The following is a 24,985-nucleotide window of genomic DNA, read 5'->3' on the forward strand; positions in this document are numbered from 1 at the left end:
CGGCTGGCTGACAGGGACATCTGAACCCTTGACTTTGGTGTTATAGCACCGCATTCTAATCAACTGAAATGCAGTAGTTTTTGTTTGTTTGTTTGCTTATTTTGTGGGTATGTTCTATGAAAATAATCTGTTATCCAAAATTTTTTATTTATTTTCTGAATCCCCAACATTCTGTTTAAAATCTTAATCTCTCCCATTTACTTTTTTCATTAAGAAATACTTAATCAAGTCTATTAAACCAAATAGTGTCTAGTGATACTTTGGTTCTCATGTGTAGGAAATGTAATGAGCCCTTGCATTTGTAAATCACCTTAATTCAGCGCTTCTCAAATTTTAGTATTGATCAGACTCGGTTGAAAGATTTGTTAAACCACAGATTGCAGGCCCCATGCACATAATCCTTGATTCATCAGGACTTGTGTGTGACCCAGAGATTTGCACTTTTAACAAGTTCCAGGTGATACTGATGTTGTGGCGTTGGAACACAACTTTGAGGACTACTAGCTTTACTCATCTATTTATTCCATACTGTCCTTAGCATTTCTTGTGAAATTGGTTTACTTACATTAGAAGTCTTCTTAATGTTTAATAGCATTTCATTTTATTGCTATTCCCTATTACTAGTTGGAAACTTTTGGAACCATAGTGTTTCAAAAATAACTTTCTTTCAGAAATACAATTATGCAGTTCAGCAAATATTATGGAATATACCCTGTAAACCAACATTACTGAAAATGAGGTAATTATCTCACTTGTTTATTTATTCACTCACCAAATTTTTAAGTGCCCATTACATAATTTAAGTGCCCATTACATAATTTAAGTGCCGTTACATAAGTGCCCTAGACATTGTGTTACCTGCTGGGAATATAGCCTGAATCTAAGACACTTCTTTTATCTATTGTAATTTATACTGTTATTTAAAAAAAATAAGAATCAGCTATTCTGAGTTTATATAAGGAAAGGCCTATTCAGAGGTTCAGTGGAGATATGACTATAAAACTGATTTTTTTTTCTCTCTAAGGGTAAATAAATATGTAAGATTTACTAGATCAACAAGGAGGAGAAAATCTCAGACTGACATAGGCATTGTAGAAAACCAGGTCGGTCCATGATGTGCAAACTATATTTCTGCATTAGACCATTAAACTGGAATCACACACAGAAGTATTTTCTGAACTCCAGCAAGCTCACACAGCAGGTGAACAAGCACAGCATATATAATCTACACAAGACATTATCTTAATTTAAAGGAAATAGACAAAATTCTATATTTCACACTATCTTTATATTTAACAACAATAAAATGAGGTTACATTAAAGTAGAAAAAAGTTAAAAGACAGTCAAGTATTATTGATTTGCTTCAGCTGAGAAAGACTCCCTCAGATATGGAGCTCTCAAGCACACATCAGGTTCCTGACTTATCCCTGATCATGTGTGGCCAGTATGAAAGAAAGCCTCACAGGGAACTTGAAGGAGCCAGTGGGGTACCTCCACATCAGGGAACTCTTGGCAAAATTCACAAAACTCACACTTCCACTTTCAAAATCAAGGAACAAACCAACCCTGCCCAGAGGTAGTGTACTGAGAAAGCATTGAGAAAGTGATCAGGAGGCCACAATGATTATCCTCCCTCACACATAACAGAAGAAATATGTCATCGGATTCAGTCACTGGGCCATTCTTCCTTATCCTGGAATTCTTACAGACTCCTAGAGCCCAGTCCCAAGAATCACTCACATTCAGCTCCCATTAATGTTTTCCAGAGGTGAAACTCTGGGCTCCCGTGCAGTAAAATAGTTATACCTGACAGAATTCAAAGATGCATCTTGACAGTCTTGTCTACAACTCAAATTTCTCACATTGTTAAATAGCCTGATGTTGTGATTGGTTACTTTATTATTGAAAACAATCTCCATTGTGGAAAAAATAGAATATGCTAGTCAAAATCAGTTTTTAAATTCCTGTGAGATGAGGGGATCTACATAGAGTCTTACTGGGAAAAAAATCAGACAAAGATTAGAGGGATAGTTTTGGCTAGAAAAATATGAGATTCAAGAGCTACCAATAAAACTGCAGAAGAAACAAATACTTAACCACAATGGAAAAAGCTTCCTAAAAGTTAAGAGATTATAAAGCTTACTTCTGGAGAGTTACTTTTCATGACACCTGAAAATCTGGGACTTATGCTTTGTGCCAACTCCATAACTATATAACTCACCCCCACTGCTACTTCTCAGGCAAAATAAATAAATAAATAAATTACATCTTAGACCTAAATAAACAATTTATTAGGGATATTATGATATTTCAGTTAAGCACGGAAATTTATGTTTAAGAAGAAAATCTAAATATATCTTCTGAAAAGTTATTCCCCACTAAGAATTTTCTGCCTTTCACATCTGGTTCCCTATCTGAGCCCTTGTCTTCCTCTTTCTGCTAAGTTAAGCCTCCGGGTTTAGGTCTGCTACAGAGTTCTATATATTCCCTGAACTGACAACTTGCTTTGTTGTTGTTGTTCATAAACTGTGTTCTGCATTTAGTTATTTTATGTTTAGTCAGGTATATTTTCTGATTATATCAATTACAGTGCAAATTACAAATCAAATTACTGAGAAACATTTAAGGAAAATACTTTAAAATATAAAATTAATAGGTCTGTCACCATAATTAACTGCACTTGAAACTGGAATACCTTAATTTAATATTCATTAGTATGACTCACTACACAACCAACATTGTGTGTAATAATGTTTCTATGATCAAAGAGCCCTGTTTTGGAGTTTCCTCTTCCTCATTATATAAGTAATATATGACAGGGTTGAATCGCGTTTATCATTATACAAGCTTTTATGTATTTTCCATATTATCATAGGGGCTACGTAACTAAATATGACTATAAAAACCTACATACAGGCTGTTCCCCTCCACAAGATAAAATATCAGGTATGTCCCCAGTTCTTACCTGGAGCAGCTCCACATCTGGTTGATAGCAATTTTTCATCAGCTCTTTATAAATTTCCCTTAGGTGTTTCTTCTTTCAACTGTTTTAGCTTTGCTTTTCTTGAGTTGCTGTAAAATCCTTTTGCCTTCCTTTATAAGTCTCTTTAAAAGTTGTTTTTCTTCCTCTTGGAGAATAGGATGTAGCTTCCTAAACTCAGCCCTGGTCATTTCTGTCTGTACATACACATAGCTCTGCAGGAAGATGGGTTTCCTAGCTAATATACCTAGGCTGACTTTACTCTCCTCCACTTAACCCTTACCTATTTCTCTCTGACTCATGTCTTCTACCAATATTCTATACACGCAAATTCATGTCCTCCAGAAACCATATGTTAATTCCTGTCTTTCCTACATTTATTTCTATTATTTAAGTATATGAAGAGCCAAACCCATTCTTCCTTCAAACTACTTTCATCTAATGAGTTTTGGAAACACCTGGAGAAAAGCCTTTCATTGCTCTGAAAGACTACAGATGAACCATTGTAACTTATGGTTGATTCATAAGCACTCTTCTGTGATATTCTGATCTCTATGTCAGTAAATAAGTCTTTAGTATCAAACCTCCCTACTCCATACAGTGACCATTTTCACTTAACAGCAATGTTGCATTGTACTCTAAGCTATTAGAAGAGGTCTTCCTAAAATTCGAGCCATGATGGTTTCAGCTCAAGTGATGCATGGATAAGTCTCCAGCATGTCTGTTTCAGGCTGATTTTGAGGGAAATTCAGTGTCATACTTACAATACACTGATCGTACAGCTCTCATTTAGATTTCTCTGGTTTTCTTGTATCTTTTCCCATAAAAAATCTCATTGGCTTTAAGAGCTTCTGCTGTGAAAAGACATACGGTATTAATATGAACCTAAGAGAAACATAAATTTAGGATTTAGACTCAATGGTAGAGAGAATCAAGGGATGTTGCTAGATACAAATACTTTACAGAAAGTGGAAGGATCATAATGTTTCCTTGTTGACCCTGAATAACTATAACTTTCAAGATATTTCAGGCTGTAGAGCCACAAAATATAATGTAACCATTTGTTTAGGGAGACTGACAAATAAATATGGCTGATTTTCAGATAGTGTGGTGTCTTGCATCAGAATTTTCATATACAGATACTTCCCCCTGCTAATTCCAACGTATTTTATCCTTCTAAGTTCCAGTGTTAGTAAATATGTATCCAATGTACAAGCCTTTTGAACTTCAGTTTTGGTGGCCAGGAGCTCTTTCTGATAATGAGTGCTTTACAGTGCCTTGAGAATTATAACATATAATCAAATTATGATAATGACCACTAGCTTAATCATTCTTCCAGGGGAATGGAAGTTCCAAATAGGCAGATCTACATGTGAATTTTCTTCACAACTTCATCATTGCTACGTACAACAATTTGTGACACTCAGTAAAGAACAGATTAATCATCATCTTGATCATCTTCTTCCTTATAATCACTTACGTCTACTATCCTCCAGCTTCCATAGTACCCTCAGAGGCACCACTTACCCGGTATTCCTCAGCAGCCCCTTCAACGGAACGGTGTCTGTGAGCCTCGTGCCCCTGAGAGTGAGAGCACAGCACACAGAGCAGGTTCTTGTCCCCTTCACAGAAGATCTTGTCTCCTTGTGGGTCCCACACATGTGTTCCTTAGAGCTCAGGAATTACCAGAGACTGGCTTTTCTGGCAGTGGCTACCAGATTCTTAAGAAGAATATGGATTTTAAAGGCTATCTTGTGTGATGATTCCCTGCTCATTGGGCAATGAGCAGAAATTTAAGCTTCCTCCCAGGAAAGGCAGAGACAGACAGGGTCTACAAAAGCTGTGCCAACAGCCTATGTTGACTGGGTCTATAAGGTAGTTCAAGCAGGTGAGGCAGGTAAGTTCTTTCTGGAAGACTTGTGGGATGTCTTAGTTCACTTTTCTGAGGAAAAAATGGGAAGAATTTATTCTGCACTGGAGAGACAAAGGCATAAAATTTGATTCAGGTTGTGTCTCAATAATATACTTCTGTCTAGATAAGAGTAGGATTCCTTTTACATATAACATAAATAGAAAACTGAGGCACAAAAGGAGCTCTCAGGGTCTGTAGAAAACCTTGTTGGTTGTCCTTTACCTTGTACCCCTTCACATTGTGAAAAGATGTAACTGCCATACACACACCCCAAAACAAATTATTCTTTAAAAAATATTTTGCTTAAAAAATGGTTCTTATTTCTACACTGGATAAGTAAGGATGCCTCTCTAATTTCTGGTATTTCTGCGTGGTCAGCAGGGTCACTATTCTTCATGCCCAACCACTTTCTGGTTTCTTTAAAATTTAAGTCAGAAAAAAGAGCGCAAGATGGCGGTGGCTGCGGCGGCTGGCGCGGAGTAGCTGAGGTGGAAAAGGTGGCCACTGGGCCTCAGGCAGCCGGGAAACTTGTGGACCTTCCTCTCGCCATCTCTTAAGGGAGGACTGCTGCTGCTGGCCGGTCGTGGGGGCTCAACGCCACTTTGCCCCCGGCAGGAGAGACTGCCTCATTTACAGGCAACAGCTTTGAAGTGTGGAGCAGGAAAAGAACTGATTCTTAGCTGCAAAAGCGAGTCTTGAAACAGGGAACACGGTGCCAGGGCTGCTGTGGATGCAGCCAGGATCCCGGAGGCTGGGGCCGCACTGAAGGCGGCCAGCTGCCCTATTCAGGATTCAAGGTTTCAGGCCGGCATTAAAGAAGATTCCTGGGAGCGCCCGAGCAGCGCCGCGACTGAACAGCCCGAGGCGGCAGCGCCGAGAACACGGAAGGCGACAAACCAGAGACAGAGCGAGCGCCCGACCTGGCACAGCACTGTGAGTGATCCCTGGCACAGCTCTGTTCGGGGGGTGGATGCCCACGCGGCTCCCGCCTGCACCACCAGGCCACTCACTGCCCCGTTGCTGCCTCCATTTTCCCAGGTGCGGGCAGCTCCGCCCTGCTCGGCCATCACTGAGCCCATTTGCTTGGCCTGGCGTGGGGCTTTCCGGAGCCTGCGGGCCGGCCTCCTCTCCCACTCCCTCCGCAGTTCTCTGGCGGGGCTGGGGGTGTGGGGCGTCCCGACCAGTGTTGGGAGGGCTAGGAAGTACGGGCGGGCCGACTGTCACTCCACCACACCCTGGACTCCGCCCCGGTAAACTTCCTGTTACTGGGAGGCAGATACCATCTCTGCGACCACCAGTTTGGAAAAAAGCCTAACGAATTTCTGGTTGGGAATAGTGTGGTAGGAGAGTTCCCAGGTCCGCTTGAACCTGCCGGAGAGCAGGCTGCAGGCGGGCACTAGACTCGGTTTATACCGGGGGGATACAAAGGTGAACAAGACCCGAGAAAGATCTACACAGTGCTACAAAGGCACCCAGAGAGACCGGTTGTCTGTGCCTAGCAGAAACCTGGTAGACTTCCTGGGCGAGGCGGTGCTGAGCAGGGTCTTGAAGGCCCAGCTGATAGACGAGGGGTGCAGAAGACACACCCCAGCCCAGCACAGTGTGCACAGAGGGGGGAGACGTGCGGCCAGGGAGGCGGAGACTCGACAGAAACCACACACCCGGTGGGGTCGCCACTGCACGATCTAACAGCCTGGGCCAGAGCACACGGAATGGGGAGAAGTCCTGCACAGGAAGTGAAAGCTCAACAGAGATCACACACCCTGTGGTATGTGATCCACCAGCCCAGCAGAGTCCAAGCTGACCAGAAAGGTGGATCCCCGGAGAAGCCCAAGACCCGAGGCAACCACACACACAAGACACTAGAGGCCAACTGAGCAGTCACGGCGGGAGCCATACCAAATTGGCAACCACAGCAACATCCTAGTTAGTCATTAGTCTCAAACTGGTGGACTGTGAAACCCCCTGCAACAATGAATAAACACCAAAAAAAAGACACCAGAAATATAAAAAATCAAGAAAGTACACCACCAAAAGTTAATAAATCTCATACTCTAGATCCTATAGAACAAGAAGCCCTTGAAATAACTGACAAGGAATTTCGAGGGATAATTCTAAGGAAACTGAATGAGATACAAGAAAACTCAGCTAGACATCATGATGAAATGAGGAAAAGTATACAGGATCTGAAAGAGGAAATATACAAGGAAATCAATGTCCTGAAAAAAAATGTAGCAGAACTTGCTGAACTGAAGAAGTTATTCAGCGAAATAAAAAACACAACGGAGAGTTTAACCAGCAGGCTTGTCGAAGTTGAAGAGAGAACCTCTGAACTTGAAGATGGGCTGTTTGAAATAACACAAGCAGACAAAAAGAAAGAAAAAAGAATCAAGGACATGGAAGAAAATCTGAGAGAGATATCAGACAACCTCAAGCGCTCAAATATCCGAGTCATGGGTATTCCAGAAGGGGAGGAAAATGGAGATTCCATTGAAAACATATTCAACAAAATAGTGGCAGAAAACTTCCCAGGTATAGGAAAAATCACAGATCTTCAGATCCAGGAAGCTCAAAGATCCCCAACTGTATTCAACCCAAAAGGTCTTCTCCAAGACATGTTATAGTCAAATTGGCAAAACTCAAAGACAAAGAGAGAATCTTAAAAGCTGCAAGAGAGAAACGTCAAATCACCTATAAGGGAGCCCCAATCAGGTTAACATCAGACTTTTCATCACAAACCCTAAAAGCTAGAAAGGAATGGGATGATATTTTCAAAATACTAAAAGACAAAGATTGCCAGCCAAGAATACTCTACCCTGTAAGGCTATCCTTCTGAATTGAGGGGCAAATAGTATATTTCTCAGACAAACAGAAACTGCGGGAGTTCACTACCACACGACCACCCTTACAAGAAATCCTCAAGGGAGTACTGGGTTTGGTTCCTGAAAAATAACTACCACTGCCATAAAGACCTAAGAAAAATCTAAACCCGCTAGTACAATAAAAATGGCATTCATGAAGAGAAAACAAGCTAACAAAAACACTATCTACAACCCAAGGAACCAACAAACAAAGAAACTAAACAGTAAATCAGAAAGCAAGGAACAAAAGACACCTAAGACAACCAAACAACCAATAAAATGCTAGGAATAAATCAACACCTTTCAATAACAACTCTTAATGTTAAAGGCTTAAATTCCCCAATTAAAAGACACAGACTGGCTGACTGGATCAAAAAGCAGGACCCAACTATATGCTGCCTACAAGAGACCCACCTCACCCATAAAGATTCACACAGACTAAGAGTGAAAGGATGGAAAAAGATTTACCATGCAAACAGAAAAGAAAAACGAGCTGGAGTGGCTATTCTTCTATCTGACAAAATAGACTTTAAACTAAAAACCATAAAAAGAGACAATGAGGGACACTACTTAATGATAAAAGGACTGATCCATCAAGAAGACATAACAATCATAAATATGTACGCACCCAATGTTGGAGCAGCCAGATTTATAAAACAAACTCTATTAGACCTAAAGAAGGAAATAGACACTAATACCATAATAGCAGGGGACCTGAACACCCCACTGTCAATATTAGACAGATCATCTAGGCAAAGAATCAGTAGAGAAACACAAGATCTAAACAAGACTCTAGACCAATTGGAATTGGCAGATATCTACAGAACATTCCACCCAACAACCTCATAATATTCATTCTTCTCATCAGCACATGGATCATTCTCCAGGATAGATCACATATTAGATCACAAATCGTCTCAATAAATTCAAAAAAATTGGAATTATCCCATGTATCTTCTCAGACCACAATGGATTAAAACTAGAAATTAATAACAAACAAAACTCTGGAAACTATACAAACACATGGAAATTAAACAGCATTCTACTTAATGACATATGGGTCCAAGAAGAAATCAAGCAGGAAATCAAAAAGTTTATTGAAACTAATGAAAACAATGATACATCATACCAAAACCTGTGGGATACTGCAAAAGCAGTATTGAGGGGAAAATTTATTGCATTAAATGCTCACTTCAGAAGAATAGAAAGATGGCAAGTGAACAACCTAACACTTCACCTTAAAGAACTAGAAAAACAAGAACAATCCAAACCTAAAGTTAGCAGACGGAAAGAAATCATTAAGATCAGAGCAGAACTGAATGAAATTGAAAACCAAAAAACAATTCAAAAGATCAATGAATCAAAAAGTTGGTTTTTTGAAAAGATAAATAAAATTGACAAACCATTAGCATGGCTAACAAAAAAGAGAAGAGAGAAGACTCAAATAACAAAAATTAGAAATGAAAAAGGCGATATTACAACTGATTCATCTGAAATACAAGGAATCATTCGAGACTACTATAAACAACTATATGCCAACAAATATAAAAATCTGGAGGAAATGGATAAATTTCTGGACACACACAAGCTCCCAAAACTGAACCGTGAAGACGTAGAAAATTTGAACAGACCAATAACAATAAAGGAGATTGAAGCTGTTATCAGAAGGCTCCCTACAAAGAAAAGCCGAGGACCAGATGGATTCACAGCAGAATTTTACCAAACATTCAAAGAGGAATTGACACCGATTCTTTACAAACTATTCCAAAAGATTGAAACGGACGCAAATCTCCCAAACTCATTCTATGAAGCAAACATCATCCTGATACCAAAACCGGGTAAAGATATAACCAAAAAAGAAAACTACAGGCCGATATCCTTGATGAATATAGATGCAAAAATCCTCACTAAAATACTAGCAAACAGAATACAGCAACACATACGTAAAATTATTCATCACGATCAAGTGGGATTCATCCCAGGGATGCAAGGTTGGTTCAACATAAGCAAATCAATAAATGTGATACACCATATTAATAAACTCAAACACAAGGACCATATGATCATCTCTATAGATGCTGAAAAAGCATTTGATAAAGTTCAGCACTCATTCATGACAAAGACCCTCTATAAGTTAGGTATAGAGGGAAAGTATCTCAACATAATTAAAGCCATATATGCCAAACCCACTGCCAATATCATCCTGAATGGGGAAAAGCTGAAAGCTTTTCCTTTAAGAACAGGCACTAGACAAGGATGCCCACTCTCACCACTTCTATTCAACATAGTGTTGGAAGTACTAGCCAGAGCAATCAGAGAAGAGAAGGAAATAAAGGGCATCCAGATTGGAAAAGATGAAGTCAAACTGTCCCTGTTTGCAGATGACATGATCCTATATATCGAACAGCCTAAAACCTCTACAAAAAAACTGTTGGAATTGATAAATGATTTCAGCACAGTAGCAGGATACAAAATCAACACACAAAAATCAGTAGCATTTCTTTTCTCCAATAGTGAACATGCAGAAGGAGAAATCAAGAAAGCCTGCCCATTTACAATAGCCACCAAAAAAATAAAATACTTAGGAATTGAGTTAACCAAGGATGTGAAAAATCTCTATAATGAGAACTACAAACCACTGCTGAGAGAAATTAGAGAGGATACAAGAAGATGGAAAGATATTCCATGCTCTTGGATTGGAAGAATCAACATAGTGAAAATGTCCATACTACCCAAAGTGATATACAAATTCAACGCAATCCCCATCAAAATTCCAAAGACATTTTTCTCAGAAATGGAAAAAACTATTCAGACATTGATATGGAACAATAAAAGACCACGCATAACCAAAGTAATGCTCAGCAAAAAAAATAAAGCTGGAGGCATAACACTACCCGACTTTAAGCTATACTACAAAGCTATAATAACCAAAACAGTATGGTACTGGCATAAAAACAGACACACTGACCAATGGAATAGAATAGAGAATCCAGAAATCAACCCACACACTTACTGCCTTCTGATCTTTGACAAAGGCACCAAGCCTATTCACTGGGGAAGGGACTGCCTCTTCAGCAAGTGGTGCTGGGATAACTGGATATCAATATGCAGGAGAATGAAACTAGATCCATACCTCTCACCGTATACTAAAATCAACTCAAAATGGATTAAGGATTTAAATATACACCCTGAGACAATAAAACTTCTTAAAGAAAACATAGGAGAAACACTTCAGGAAATAGGACTGGGCACAGACTTCATGAATACGACCCCAAAAGCACGGGCAACCAAAGGAAAAATAAACAAATGGGATTATATCAAACTAAAAAGCTTCTGCACAGCAAAAGAAACAATTAAAAGAGTTAAAAGACAACCAACAGAGTGGGAGAAAATATTTGCAAAATATACATCTGACAAAGGATTAATATCCAGAATATATAAGGAACTCAAACAACTTTACAAGAAGAAAACAAGCAACCCAATTAAAAAAATGGGCAAAAGAGCTAAGTAGGCATTTCTCTAAGGAAGATATACAAATGGCCAACAGACATATGAAAAAATGCTCAACATCACTCAGCATCCGGGAAGTGCAAATCAAACCCACATTGAGATACCATCTAACCCCAGTTAGGATGGCTAAAATCCAAAAGACTATGAACGATAAATGCTGGCGAGGCTGCGGAGAAAAAGGAACTCTCATACATTTTTGGTGGGACTGCAAAATGATGCAGCCTCTATGGAAAATGGTATGGAGGTTCCTTAAACAATTGCAAATAGATCTACCATACGACCCAGCCATCCCACTGTTGGGAATATACCCAGAGGAATGGAGATCATCAAGTCGAAGGTATACCTGTTCCCCAATGTTCATCGCAGCACTCTTTACAATAGCCAAGAGTTGGAACCAGCCCAAATGTCCATCATCAGATGAGTGGATACGGAAAATGTGGTACATCTACACAATGGAATACTACTCAGCTATAAAAACGAATGAAATACTGCCATTTGCAACAACATAGATGGACCTTGAGAGAATTATATTAAGTGAAACAAGTCAGGCACAGAAAGAGAAATACCACATGTTCTCACTTATTGGTGGGAGCTAAAAATTAATATATTAATTCACACACACACACACACACACACACACACACAAACCGGGGGGGGGGAGAAGATATAACAACCACAATTATTTGAAGTTGATACAACAAGCAAACAGAAAGGACACTGTTGGGGGGGAGGGGGGAGGGAGAAGGGAGGGAGGTTTTCGTGATGGGGAGCAATAATCAGCTACAATGTATATCGACAAAATAAAATTTAAAAAAAAATAAAAATAAAAATAAAAAATAAATAAATAAATAAATAAATAAAAAGAGAATCTTTAAAAAAAAATTTAAGTCAGAAAACTAATGTTTTCTGAGGGGACATTTACTACACTCTAAAACAATATTTTCTTTAAAACATGCAATGCGTTATATAGTTATGGAATATTCTCTCTCTTTTTTATATACATATGTGACATTTTTAGAGCAGAAGGTAATATGAGAGAACTTCAAAAAGTTCATGGAAAAATTTAATTCAAAGATAATATGAATCCTTCTGTAAATGTTTTGAAGACCCCTCGTACATTTGTGCACTACATGTAGAATAAAATAATGTCAATAAAAATTAGGATCCACAGTAAGTACAAACAAGGTATCTGAAAAATACTTCCAAAGTCCTTGTATGGAAACAACTAAAATATAATGAATGATAGACATGAAATTAACCACAACTTTATTTTCAAAGTACATACTAAGACAGGATGGCAAATAGGAATGGGATAATTTTTTTAAATGAGCAAATGACATCATTTTATAGAAACCACCTCAGTTTGTTGATAAGTTAAAATTAGGAAATTTTGTTAGTTTTGGTTTGAGAAAGTAGCAGGAATTTCTCTTCTGTAACTTGGGTACTAACCTAAGTGATTATCTGTGGCCTCGCTAATGCTTGCCGTAGAAGTAATGATATAAAGTGAGCTCGGCGATCAGGCCTCTCAGTGTGGTAGTGGTAGCCTTCAGAAGTCTCCGAGGCCACTTCCAAAGGCACTCTGTTCCGAAGAATGAGCTTAGCTCCTTGTGTATCTTTATATTGAGTCTGAAAACCACACCCATTTCTTTAAAGTGATTGCATTTCTTGGGACTTCTGCTAGATTTTAATATGGAAGATTTTGTTTATTTAAAGTAGAGAAAAAGATTGACTTAAAACCTTGGCTAATCTCCATAAGCAAATCTCTGTAAACATGATTTCATCAAGACCCTCTGATTTTACAACAAATGAACACCCCCAAAAGACTTCGTATCTAATTTGTTGGAGCACTTTAATTTTTTCTTATGAAATGGTAGAAAAAATGATGCAATCAATTTATAATTTTTATAAATGTCTTAGAAAATTTGAAAATGTTTTATAAGGTTGGCTTTATTTTCATATTTTAATATAAGAATTTAATGTAAGAACACCTTTGACCCCCAGTCTAGAATGAAGATTTCTCTTGCCTCTCACATTCCAGATCAAGCCTCCTATATCTTCCCAACAAGGGCAGAAAATAGGATTCTTTGCCTGGCATTGTCCAATCCAGCTCAGGTTTACAGGAGAGAAAGGCTAAAAAGCTGCAGCTCAGGGACCCCCTTGGGTCAACTTAATAGTTATAACTTGCATTATAACAAAACAGAAATGACAATCAAAAAAATGAGAAAGAATATTTTAAAAAGGAAGAACTCGTTTTTATAGCTGAGTAGTATTCCATTGTGTAGATGTACCACATTTTCCGTATCCACTCATCTGATGATGGACATTTGGGCTGGTTCCAACTCTTGGCTATTGTAAAGAGTGCTGTGATGAACATTGGGGAACAGGTATACCTTCGACTTGATGATTTCCATTCCTCTGGGTATATTCCAAACAGTGGGGTAGCTGGGTCGTATGGTAGATCTAGCTGCAATTGTTTGAGGAAACTCCATACCATTTTCCATAGAGGCTGCACCATTTTGCAGTCCCACCAACAATGTATGAGAGTTCCTTTTTCTCCGCAACCTCGCCAGCATTTATCATTCAGAGTCTTTTGGATTTTAGCCATCTTAACTGGGGTTAGATGGTATCTCAGTGTGGTTTTGATTTGCATTTCCCGGATGCTGAGTGATGTTGAGCATTTTTTCATATGTCTGTTGGCCATTTGTATATCTTCCTTAGAGAAATGCCTGCTTAGCTCTTTTGCCCATTTTTTAATTGGGTTGCTTGTTTTCTTCTTGTAAAGTTGTGCCATTTGCAACAACATGGATGGACCTTGAGAGAATTATATTAAGTGAAACAAGTCAGGCACAGAAAGAGAAATACCACATGTTCTCACTTATTGGAGGGAGCTAAAAATTAATATATAAATTCACACACACACACACACACACACACACACAAACCGGGGGGTGGGGAAGAAGATATAACAACCACAACTACCTGAAGTTGATACAACAAGCAAACAGAAAGGACATTATTGGGGGGGAGGGGAGGAGGGAGGAGGGAGGGAGGTTTTGGTGATGGGGAGCAATAATCAGCCACAATGTATATCGATAAAATAAAATTAAAAAAAATAATAAAAAAAACAATAAAAATAAAAATAAAAAGGAAGAACTCATATTCCCATTCTGTCAAAACTTAATCATTAAATCTTGTGCCTGCTTTTCCTGATGCACTTCACACTAAGAGATTCAGCTCTGGGAATGCAGTTTTTGGAAAGAGTGAGAGTTGTTGCCTGATCTTTAAGTCTTTAAAATATATTTATGTATACATTTTAAGTGAATGATCTAGCAAGTTTTTACAGTTGTGCTTTTTAAAAATGATCTTGAATTCCAAAAGCATAACTGCTCTCTCATGAAGACTCACCATTTTTATAAACAATCCCAAGGGCTTTATTTTTCAATTCCTTTTTTTTTTTTTCATGTCAGATGAGTAATGTGCTGACATCATGATGTGAGAAAGCACAATCATGATGCTTATGAACCAGGATATCTATTTTTCAATTCTTAACCAATTTTTCTAGCACCATCTTTTCCTCAGTGAAGCATATAAATCTATATTATATTAGTAAAGTAATATCCTTTTTCCAAAATATTGATACATTTTCTCTAGGGATAATGAGTTTAAAATGATTTTCTTATTCTTTTGTTTTTCTGTATTTTTCAAACTGTTCATAAATATCCTGTGATACTTGTATAATCAGAAAGTAAAAAATCTATAGATGTTGTGTGTCTCATTTGTTTGAGAGAAAAAGGGATGGTATATTCTCAGTTTTCAGAGCTTTTTGTGCTAAATTCCTGTCCTACATAGAGGAATAAGGGCCTCTACCTTTCCTGAGAAAAATCTAGTCAAGAACCTTCAAGAATGGCTCTAGAAATTGCTATCAAGGTAAGCAGAAAGGTTCAGTTTTGAGTGTCACATTTCTTTGAACTTTTCACTGGTATCTACTGCCATCATCCTGCTGAAAAATCATCATGTTGAAGGGATACCTGCACTCCCATGTTCATCACAACTCTGTTTACAATAGCCAAGATATGGAACCAACCTAAATGTCCATTGATGGATGACTGGATAAGGAAACTGGTATGGAATACTACTCTGCCATAAAAAAGAATTAAATTCTCCCATTTGCAGCAACAGGGATGAGCTTGGAGAAACTTATGGTGAGTGAAATAAGCAAAGCACAGAAGGATGAACACCACATGTACTCACTTAAAAGTAGGAGCTAAGAGAGAAAGAAGGAAGGAAAGAAAGACCACAGTGGTGCATTGGACTTGCAGAAGGAGAGAACATTCCTTGGGATACAAAGTGGAGTGGGGGGGGGGGAAGGAGGGGGAGGGAGGTTGGGGATAATTGGGTGGGGGACATGGGGTACAATCGCAATTTGTGGTAATGGGCATGCTGCCAGTATGGATCTGGCCTTCACATCTTGGGCACGAAGAGTGACAATCAGCTTTGTATCTCATGAATATTCATAACAACAACAACAACAAAAAGTCATCTCAAAAAAACCTGAACAAAAAATGAGGTAGGACTGTTTGACAGGAATGTTTTCATCAAACCTTGATCTGGTAACTTTTCCAGTAAATCTGGGAACTCAAGAGCCGAAAACCAAGATTTGGTAAAAGTTCTGGCTGGTTGGGTCGTGGAAGCCAAAAATGAACAACACCCAAATAATCTGGTTTAGAAACTTCATTTTTCTTACTTCCAGCTGATGCTTTTCCACAGGAGCCCCAGGGCCCTAATTTGGGCCTGCACTCCCATCTTCAGCACCAATCTTTCAAGAGTAGACCAGACCGAGCCCTTGATCCCCATCCTGTGAGGCAGAGAAAAAGGTACTCTCTGCAGCCTGCACAGGCTCCTTCACAGTTGGGTAGCCTTTCTAAGAAACTTCCCTTTTAAACAGATGAATATGAGAGATGATGCTGCACAGTAGTTGCCCAAGATGATTTTAGGATGTGCAAACAAATAGAACTTAAAAAAAAATATTTCAAATTGGATTGTACAGTGTGGAAACACGAGCCTCTTATTCTTACTTCAAGTATCCTGTGCTGGTGGCAGGTTGGTGGAAATTTGGGAAAAACAGCTGCTCTGATCCCTTCTGGTCTATGTAAATCTTCCAGAGGACTCCATGGCCTTGTGGCTTCCTCTGTTCGGTAGAGTGAGACAGGAGGGCAGCACCTGTTCTACAAGGACTACAAAAACAATGCTGTTCACACTTGCCCCACTTCTACCAAAGACAAAAGATGAGCTGGACTAGGGCAGCAAGAAGGTCCCTCTGGCAGATGCAGTGTGGCCATGGTTTCTGGGAAGGGATCTGACCTAGGATGAAGCAGGCCGGATGAGAACTAATTCAGGCAGCTGTTGTGAGGCAGCTCTAGTGCTGCTAGAAAGTTAGCCATGAACTTCACTTTCACCCAAAGACAAGCCAAGCATCCATCACTCTCACTTTGGGGCAGGGGAGGCTCTTCTCTCAGTCAGAGGCAAGAACTTACCAAATAGCAGACTCCATACCCTGGGGCTCTGTAAAGTCAAGGGGCTCAATCCCTGAGCCCCAGTTTCTAGCTGGCAGAAGAGAGGGAACTAGATACCGAGGCCCTCCCACAGAGGGGCCAGGGTAAGCTATTTGCCTGCCCTTCAACTCTTTGAACCTCTGGAATAGAAGTTATCTTTCGACCTCAGAATTTTTTTTTAAATTTACATCGTTAGCTTAAAGTTTTTAAAATGTGTCTTTTAAAAAGAAAATGGAATAATAAAAAATTCTCAAAATTTGAAATAATTAAATTAAATATATGAAATTTAGAAAAAAAATCAATCTGATTAATTTATAAAAACACATTTCAGAAAATAAGTTCCTCAGCAGTGAGAATGGATTGTATATTCTCAGTTAAAAAAAAATCAAATTACTTTTTCTTCACATATTCTTAAAAATGCATAAATATACATTTCTATGGTGAAAAAATAATTCAGATATAAGCTATTGATAAACAACCAAAATATTGTCCATCTCACACTGGTGAATCTTAATATTTCTTTAAAAATGTTTGTTCCATGGGCCGGCCCATGGCTCACTCAGGAGAGTGCGGTGCTGATAAAAATGTTTGTTCCAGTCAAGAAATGTATGATGAAACTATTCCATTTATTGTCATTATTAACATATTTATCTTTATTCTCTGAACTAGACAATCTACTCCTAGAAAATCTACAAATCTAGTTTAGATTTTCTAAACTAGAAAATCTTCTTTGTTATGGATGCTTGTAAAACTTGATTATATTTTTTAATGTATTACTGTTTGTTTATATATTTTTATGTAAGTTGAGTAGTTGCTTTGATTTTAAGTAACATAAAATCATATTCTTAATGCATATGAATAACAGAAAGCTTCTAGTAATTATAGACCCCTGTGAAAAATATCATTCGCAATACAAAATTGTAACATACTAAAGGCTTTTGTATACTGCAACACTTTTTTGTGTGTGGCTTTTTATAATAATGCTAAAAGAATGAGTGGCATTTTGGGCATGGACACACAAATATTACCTGAGAAAAAAAGTAGTCACATACAATGGAACTTTAGATTTACTATTTCCTTATACCAGAAATGAAAAAAATTAGATCACATGCCATTAAATTTTATGAGCATAAAATAAGTCAACGTGACTAGTTCTAATTGATTTATCACATAGTTCTGCTTAGAGCAAGAATGCATATGAAATTTATTTCATGATTCAATATATTGCTCAATTTAACAGTATCTATCATTGTAAATTAACACATTGGTATTGAGTCCACACAGATTACCCATTGTGAGCGTGACTAAAATATTTTTAAATTAATCCCTATGTAGGGAGAATTATTTTTGCTTCTTTGTGTTTCATTATCTGTCTATAATAAAAATACTAGGGAAAAAATAGGAACTCTTATTGCATAGGGTATGAAGGAAAATTCTTCAGTATCAATATATACAGATGTTAAGCACTGCTTAACGACAGGGATAAGTTCTGAGAAATGTGTCCTTAGTCAATTTTGTTTTGGGAATATCAGAGTGTACTTACACAAACCTGGATGGTATAGCCTACCTACTCTGCACGCAGGATGTATGGTATAGCCAGTGTCCCACATGCACTCCCTGGTTGTCCAAATATGACTGCAGTTTGTATTGATAGTGTTTAGTAGAATGCACTCTAGTTTGTTAAACTATTCCCATATACCAAAATATTTATTTTTCACACTTTTTCAATTGGAAATAGTGCAGCAATATGCATCCTTGCACGAAAACATTGTTTACACTTATAGAAATTTCTGTAGTAATAATATTACAGGGTACAGGGTATATGTATGCAATCATCTCAGAATTATATATATGTATACACACATATACATTTACTCACTTAAATGTTTATAAATACAACCAAATCACCCTCTCAAATAGTTTTCTTGTTTAGAATAATGAACATTCACTAGTTGGTCAACAAATGCATTTAAAATTCAGAGGTGATTGAATTTATTTCAGTGACTACCTGGATTAGAATTAGATTGGATTTTAATGATGAAACAATTTAGGAATATTGGTTGTTAATTAGCACATGGCTCAAGGGAAGGCATTGATAAATTCAGAGACCACAACTTTGTAAGTATCTCTTTACTATGGTTCTACTGGCCATTTCTGCTCCATACCAAACACCTAAATCAATTGGTCTTGGTATCTGTAGTTTTGTTTGTATGCTCGTTTGTTTATTTTCCAGTCTTCCAATTATTCATTCCCCACCTTCCCCCCCTTCTGTTCCCTTCCAACACTTGTATTTCTTCCTGAATAACACCAAGGGATTATTTTCCCAAATTTCAGTTTTTAGGTAGACCCCTGTAAAATAATTTTATGTCCAAACTTTTTAGCCGGGATTTAATGCTCGGTTCTTTTCACAAGTTCACAACATATATGAGTATTACTCCAAGAAAAGATTTCCCTTTTCCACAGCTAATCTCATCACTGACTCTGCCATCCCAGTTTCTTCTGTGCCTATCTTGTAAAGTTCTCAATCATGACATATTCCTTTTTTCCGAGAAAATGAAAATGACGGCTGCACGCGTCGCCTGAACTTTTCGGGGACCAAGCTGCTGGGATCTGAGGACCCCTGCACGGGGCTGCAGCAGAAACGCACGCGCCTCCTCTAGGGCGCCGCGCTCAAGTGCAAGCATCTTGCTGGTCTCTTCTTCCTACGCCTGCGATTTTTCATGCTTTGACTCTTGCACTGCTGCTGTCGCGTTGCGAGCTGGCAATCTTCGTAGTCACCTCCGACTCTGGTTGGTCATTTTTCAGGCCTCGAGGGAAACTTCTTCTGAAATTATTTTGAGCAATAACCTATGAAAGACGATTTTCACAGGGATTTTTAATAAAAGTAAAACTCTTGAAAGTATTGAGGACTTAACCGACCTGCAGATTCCTAACAGCAAATTCCAAAGTTGTCGTGGATCCATATGAACTGGCTTCAGGGCAAGAGGGAAACATAACAAAGGCTGTGGTGGTTTTGTGTAATTTAAACATAGTAAGTAGCTCCTGACTATTTGTTGAAGGAATCTATAAATTTTATTTATGTCAGAACTGACTCGTAAACTCTTTTCATGGTGGAAAGAACGGCCATATAGGAAGGATGAGAGAAACGTTTATTGTGGTTAATGACCTAGATTTATTGACGTTTTGAGGACAAGAGTTCCTGATTTGAAATTAAATGAGGAAAACAGTATAGATGAGAATAAAAAAATATTTTTGATAAGTTAGAGATTTTCTGGAACTTTGATTTTTCTGAGAATATTAAAGTAAAAAATCTATAAATTTAAAGCAAAACTAAGTTAAAGCAGCAGAGCTAAAAAATAGTAATACTGAAATGAACTATTCTCGAAAGCATTTTATAATATTTCTTTACGCAAATGAGAACTAACATGTGGTCTATATGTCTGAAAAACAATTCAGTTTGCCTTTTCTTTTTGTAGAATATCTTTCGTTAGGTTGTACATTTACCAAAACAAATGTGCAGTCAATCTTTAAGTATCTTGATTTACTTAGGGGCTGGGTTCTGGGACCTGGGATTGGGAGGATGTGTGGGGAGGAGATGATCACAACAGGGTGCAGGCACTGACCTTTACAAACAGCTCCAGGCATCCAGTGAAGGTGTTGGAGCTGGATCTAGAGAGGCGGTGCTTTGGTGCTGCAAGGTTGTGGCACAGGGGACTAAAATCCCCACTCACAGCCAAATTCTCCAGAGGCTGGGACTACAGGAGGCAAGCTGATTGTTACCGTGCAGTTGGGGTCCTTCTAGTAACTCCTCTCTAGATGTCATTTTATGAAATCATGCTAATGTCCTTTTTTTTTTTTAAATGTATTTTTCTTCCATCTTAACTTTCCTTGAATATGAAGAAGAAAACATGTTTTATTGGTATTACTCAGATGAAATTTATTTTCCTGAAATTTCATGAGGAGAGGATGGGTCAAGATAGCTCTCCTAGCTTCCTGACTCTAGAGCTCTCCTCTTGTTTTCAAAGTGTTCAGTAACATGGCTTTTTACATTTTTCCAACTCCTGGATCTATCCCCCCCCCCCACTTATTTTATAGGGGTCTTCTCTTTTATTTTTCCTGTTGTCCCAGTCCTACAGAATATATATATATATATATTTGCAGTAGTTTGTTCTCAGGATAGAACTCAGAATAGATGAATTTGTACTGAAAAAACTTATGTGTGGACTAAGATGGGAATATACGGATTCCATGAAACGAAACAGACAACAGCAAAGGAGACCAAGAAGGCCAAGCCAGAAAATAAGATTTAATGGTACTTGAAGGAAATGAATGCCTAATGATTAGCAAAATACCTAAGACACCTGGAACATTAAGTAAATGTGCTAAATATACGAACCAAGTATTTCAGCCATCCTCTGACTTACTAACTTGTTGAAGATTTAGCTCAAGCATCACTGATAAAAAGGCTATCTGTGCTTTCTCTGATCTTTCATGATACACTTCACATTATAGCACCACAATGACCCCTGTATACTTACCGTTCACCTTTTCACCAATTTTCTGCTAAGTGAAAAAAATGTAATTCCACCTAGTCTGTGTGTCTGAAACAATTCTATGACAGCTTTTCCTCCCTGGTTCTTCTAACTACATTTAAAAAAATTATCTAGGAAATAAAGTAAAGGAAGTCCTAGGGCTTCAGTTTAATGTTAAATAATTTCTATGTTTCCCTGAGGACTTATTATTCTGGAAAAAAAAAAAGATAAAAATTTAGATTGTCGAACACTAAAACAGGGAGAATGAATTTTACATATCCAAAAGTCTTGCATAAGTGTGATTTTCCTGACATAAAAAATACTAAAATTTCCCTAAACTCTTGTAATATTATCAATAAAGCATAAACAACTGGATTTATTTCTACAAAGTTATCAGGGTTCAATATTAGATAACCTATTAAAATAATTAATATAGTGAAGGAAAAATCAGATTGATAGACAGTAAGGAAAATTTTATTAAAATATCAATAACCCAAGGGCAAACAACCAGTAATCACACAAGCACAAAGACATTTGATTACTATGTTACAAATAATTTCTACTGTTTACAAATTAGACTCATTTTTGTAGTGGTAAATCCAGCGTTAATGCTTTAAAGCATTCATTTTAAAATCACGATTAGGAAAAGAATATATCATCATTACTAATTAACATAGTTCTAGATATACACAGCAACACATATAGAACAAAAGAAATTTCAGTTATAAAAGTATAAATATTGTTATTTCTGAATTTATGATTGTTTACCTAGAAACACACTTATACACAATAAAGTAAATCAGTAAGATTTCTAAAAACAAAATTAACAACCCAATTATTTTCAAATGTGTAAAATGTGCAGCTACTTATTAGATGATAATGTTCATAGGAATAAAAAAAAATGAAAATGCCCAGAACTTTCAGGAAAAAACAGAAGCAATAGTGATAGGGCACTTGTCGAGATTTTCACATATCAAGCAGCCAAAAACACTGAATCAGTGTAGTACCAGAGCATGAATTCACACGTCAGTGGAACAGAATAGTGTTACATACACATATACACACACATATATATACACATACATACATACATATATATGAATTTAGTGTATGTTAAAGGGGAGATTCCCTTGCTAGAACAACACAAAAGAGTTGGTGCTTTTTTTAAGAAAAGACAGAAATGCTGCCTGGAAAATCAGTGGAGCAGCTCATTCAGATAAAACACGTGAGTTCTTAAAATTTGGGGGTTCTTTTAATCAAAAAGAAAAAAATATCATCTAACTTGCAGTTCAGTACTTAAAAATACATGTGGTAAGCCTGCTGCTCTCATGAGTGTGGCCACTCCAGCTTGTTAATGGCCAACTTCTTACTTCAGGGATTGGGGGAGAGAGAGAACAGGATTTAAAAATGTTCTTAAAGGCACCTACTAAACCCTTCTGTATTAGTCTGTTTCAGTTGCTTACAAAAAAATACCTGGAACTGTGTAATTTGTAAAGAAAATAAAATTTATTGCTTACAGTTTCGGAGGCTGGGAAGTCCAGAGCCCAGGGAACACATTTGATGAAGGTCTTCATTGGCGGTGGCTTTACAGTAATGCAGGGGTCTCACATGGCAGAAAATGGTGGAGCAGAGAGAGAGATAGTTCCTCATGTGCTCTCCTTTTAAAGCCCTCAGAACCATGCCCCTGACCACCATTACTAGTCCATTCACTGCGACATTGTTCTACAATCTAATCATCTCTTCAAGAACCCACCTTTCAATTACCATAATAGGATTTCCCATTCTCTCAACACTGTCACAGTGGGGACAAGTTTCCAATACCTGGAACTTTGGGGACACAATTCAAGCTTCAGTGAATTTGGGGGGGATGTTCAATCCATAGCACCTTCCACCAAGTATCCCCCCTTGCATTTCCAGTGCAGGGGTCCATAGGGAGAGTTCCACAGAGAAGGAATGGCTTATAGTCTCACAGGTGTTCCCCTGTCACCTCTGGTAGGCAGACGATGAGAAGAAATCTACTTGCTTCAAGACCACTCAGTGGAATTGGCCATGTCCCCTGCAATGCAAATCAACTCACTGATCATTCCAAGAGCTTTAATTTGCATGTATTTTTTTGTGGTGGTTATTAGAAGTATGGGAGTGGGGCAATACTAGCTCTTACTTACAGTTGTTTCCCCAGGAAAGCCCCCTCTCCCCAAGTTCATTGATTTGCTGTAAAGAGTATGCTCCAAGTTTCCTTCTGCCCAACCTGCCCTAATTTATATGGGGGAGGTAGAGGGAGAAGGAAGGAGGAAAGGAGAGAGGGAGAGAGGAAAGAAGGAAAAAAGAAGAAACAAAAAGATGGCAGGGAGGTGACGCCCTTTCTCTTTTGATTTAGACACTGGCCATTTTTCAGGAAGTTCTGTGTCCAAACCTGTAGTGTGTGAATAAAGCTCAGGTGGAGTCTGAGTCTGAGGAGTCAGTCCCCTGAGGACGATGAGCTGGATCTGTTGCCCTCAGACTCACCATCTTCATCTTCAGACCCACTGCTGGAGCCTGAGGAGTCACTGCCATTGTCCTCTTCCCCATCTTCCTTCTTGTGTTAATCCTCATGAGGGATAATTTCCCCAAATTGTCTCTGATGAATCTTTCCCTGGAGCCTGCACCCTCTGCACCTCTCTGAGCCCTTTGTGAAGACTCCGTGCTGATGGGGACTGCAGATATGTCCATCTAAACTCGGGGTTTGGGCCTCCCATCATGTTTATGTTCATGCTTATTAGAAGTGAACTCTTGTTGCACAACATATTCCTCAAAAGGTATATTTTCGAATCAGAGATCCAGGTCCACTTTATAGTGTTTGTGTAGTTCCTCAGCCTGGCTGTTATAATGTTCCTTCAGGCCCTGCTGGATACACTGCTAAAGTCTGCCCACTTTCACCATGCGCTCTCTCAGGGGCAAATGTTGTACCACGACTCCTGGTAGAACTGGCAGCATCCATTCATGGAGGTCTTCTGGGGCTCTTCATGGACTTTCTCTTCTTCTTGGATTATCTTCTAATCCAGATAAGATAATGCAGAATTCTACAATAAAATGTGATATGTATGTCTCCTAAAAAAATAATTAAAAAGAGAAAAAATACCTTAGGGTATAGTCATGGGCTAAATATTGACTGAAATTTGAAGAAACTACATAATCTATAATGTGCTAATCTTATAAGTTAAGGATTCATTTCTCACTGATACTCAGTGAATTAAAGCCTCTCACGGGACCAGTTAGGTTAAGAACCTGATCTCCCTCATCTGTGGAAGCTGTATTTAGGGACAATTGACAGGCACAATTGAACAAAGGAAAAGCTGAGTCCTGGATGTGTGCTTCACTGGGTGATTGGCCAAAAAGAGGTGGCCAGAACACATAACCAACTTCTCCATTCATAACATGCCCACAGTCCTCATACAACTACATTAAGTCTCTCATCCTTCTGTGGCTCACCAGGCACCTGGAGAGAGTCTGGTCTCACTTAAGTCTAAGGGTAGCTGAGACCTGCTGTGGCTCTGAGAGGATCTTACTAACAGCCACAGTAAGGTTCACAAGCCTGGTGAAGCAGTCTCTGAATTCCTTTTGGGGTTTTCTGGGACCCCCAAAACAGTATTTTGCTCCA

General features: G+C 38.4%; 1 pseudogene; it reads right to left on the reverse strand.

The window, feature by feature from the left end:
- Positions 1 to 1,432: 1,432 nt before the first annotated feature.
- Positions 1,433 to 23,916, reverse strand: LOC134375053 (tripartite motif-containing protein 43-like; annotated as a pseudogene).
- Positions 23,917 to 24,985: the final 1,069 nt, after the last annotated feature.

This window comes from Cynocephalus volans, chromosome 4 (genome assembly GCF_027409185.1).
Source record: "Cynocephalus volans isolate mCynVol1 chromosome 4, mCynVol1.pri, whole genome shotgun sequence".
NCBI classification, from domain to species: domain Eukaryota; kingdom Metazoa; phylum Chordata; class Mammalia; order Dermoptera; family Cynocephalidae; genus Cynocephalus; species Cynocephalus volans.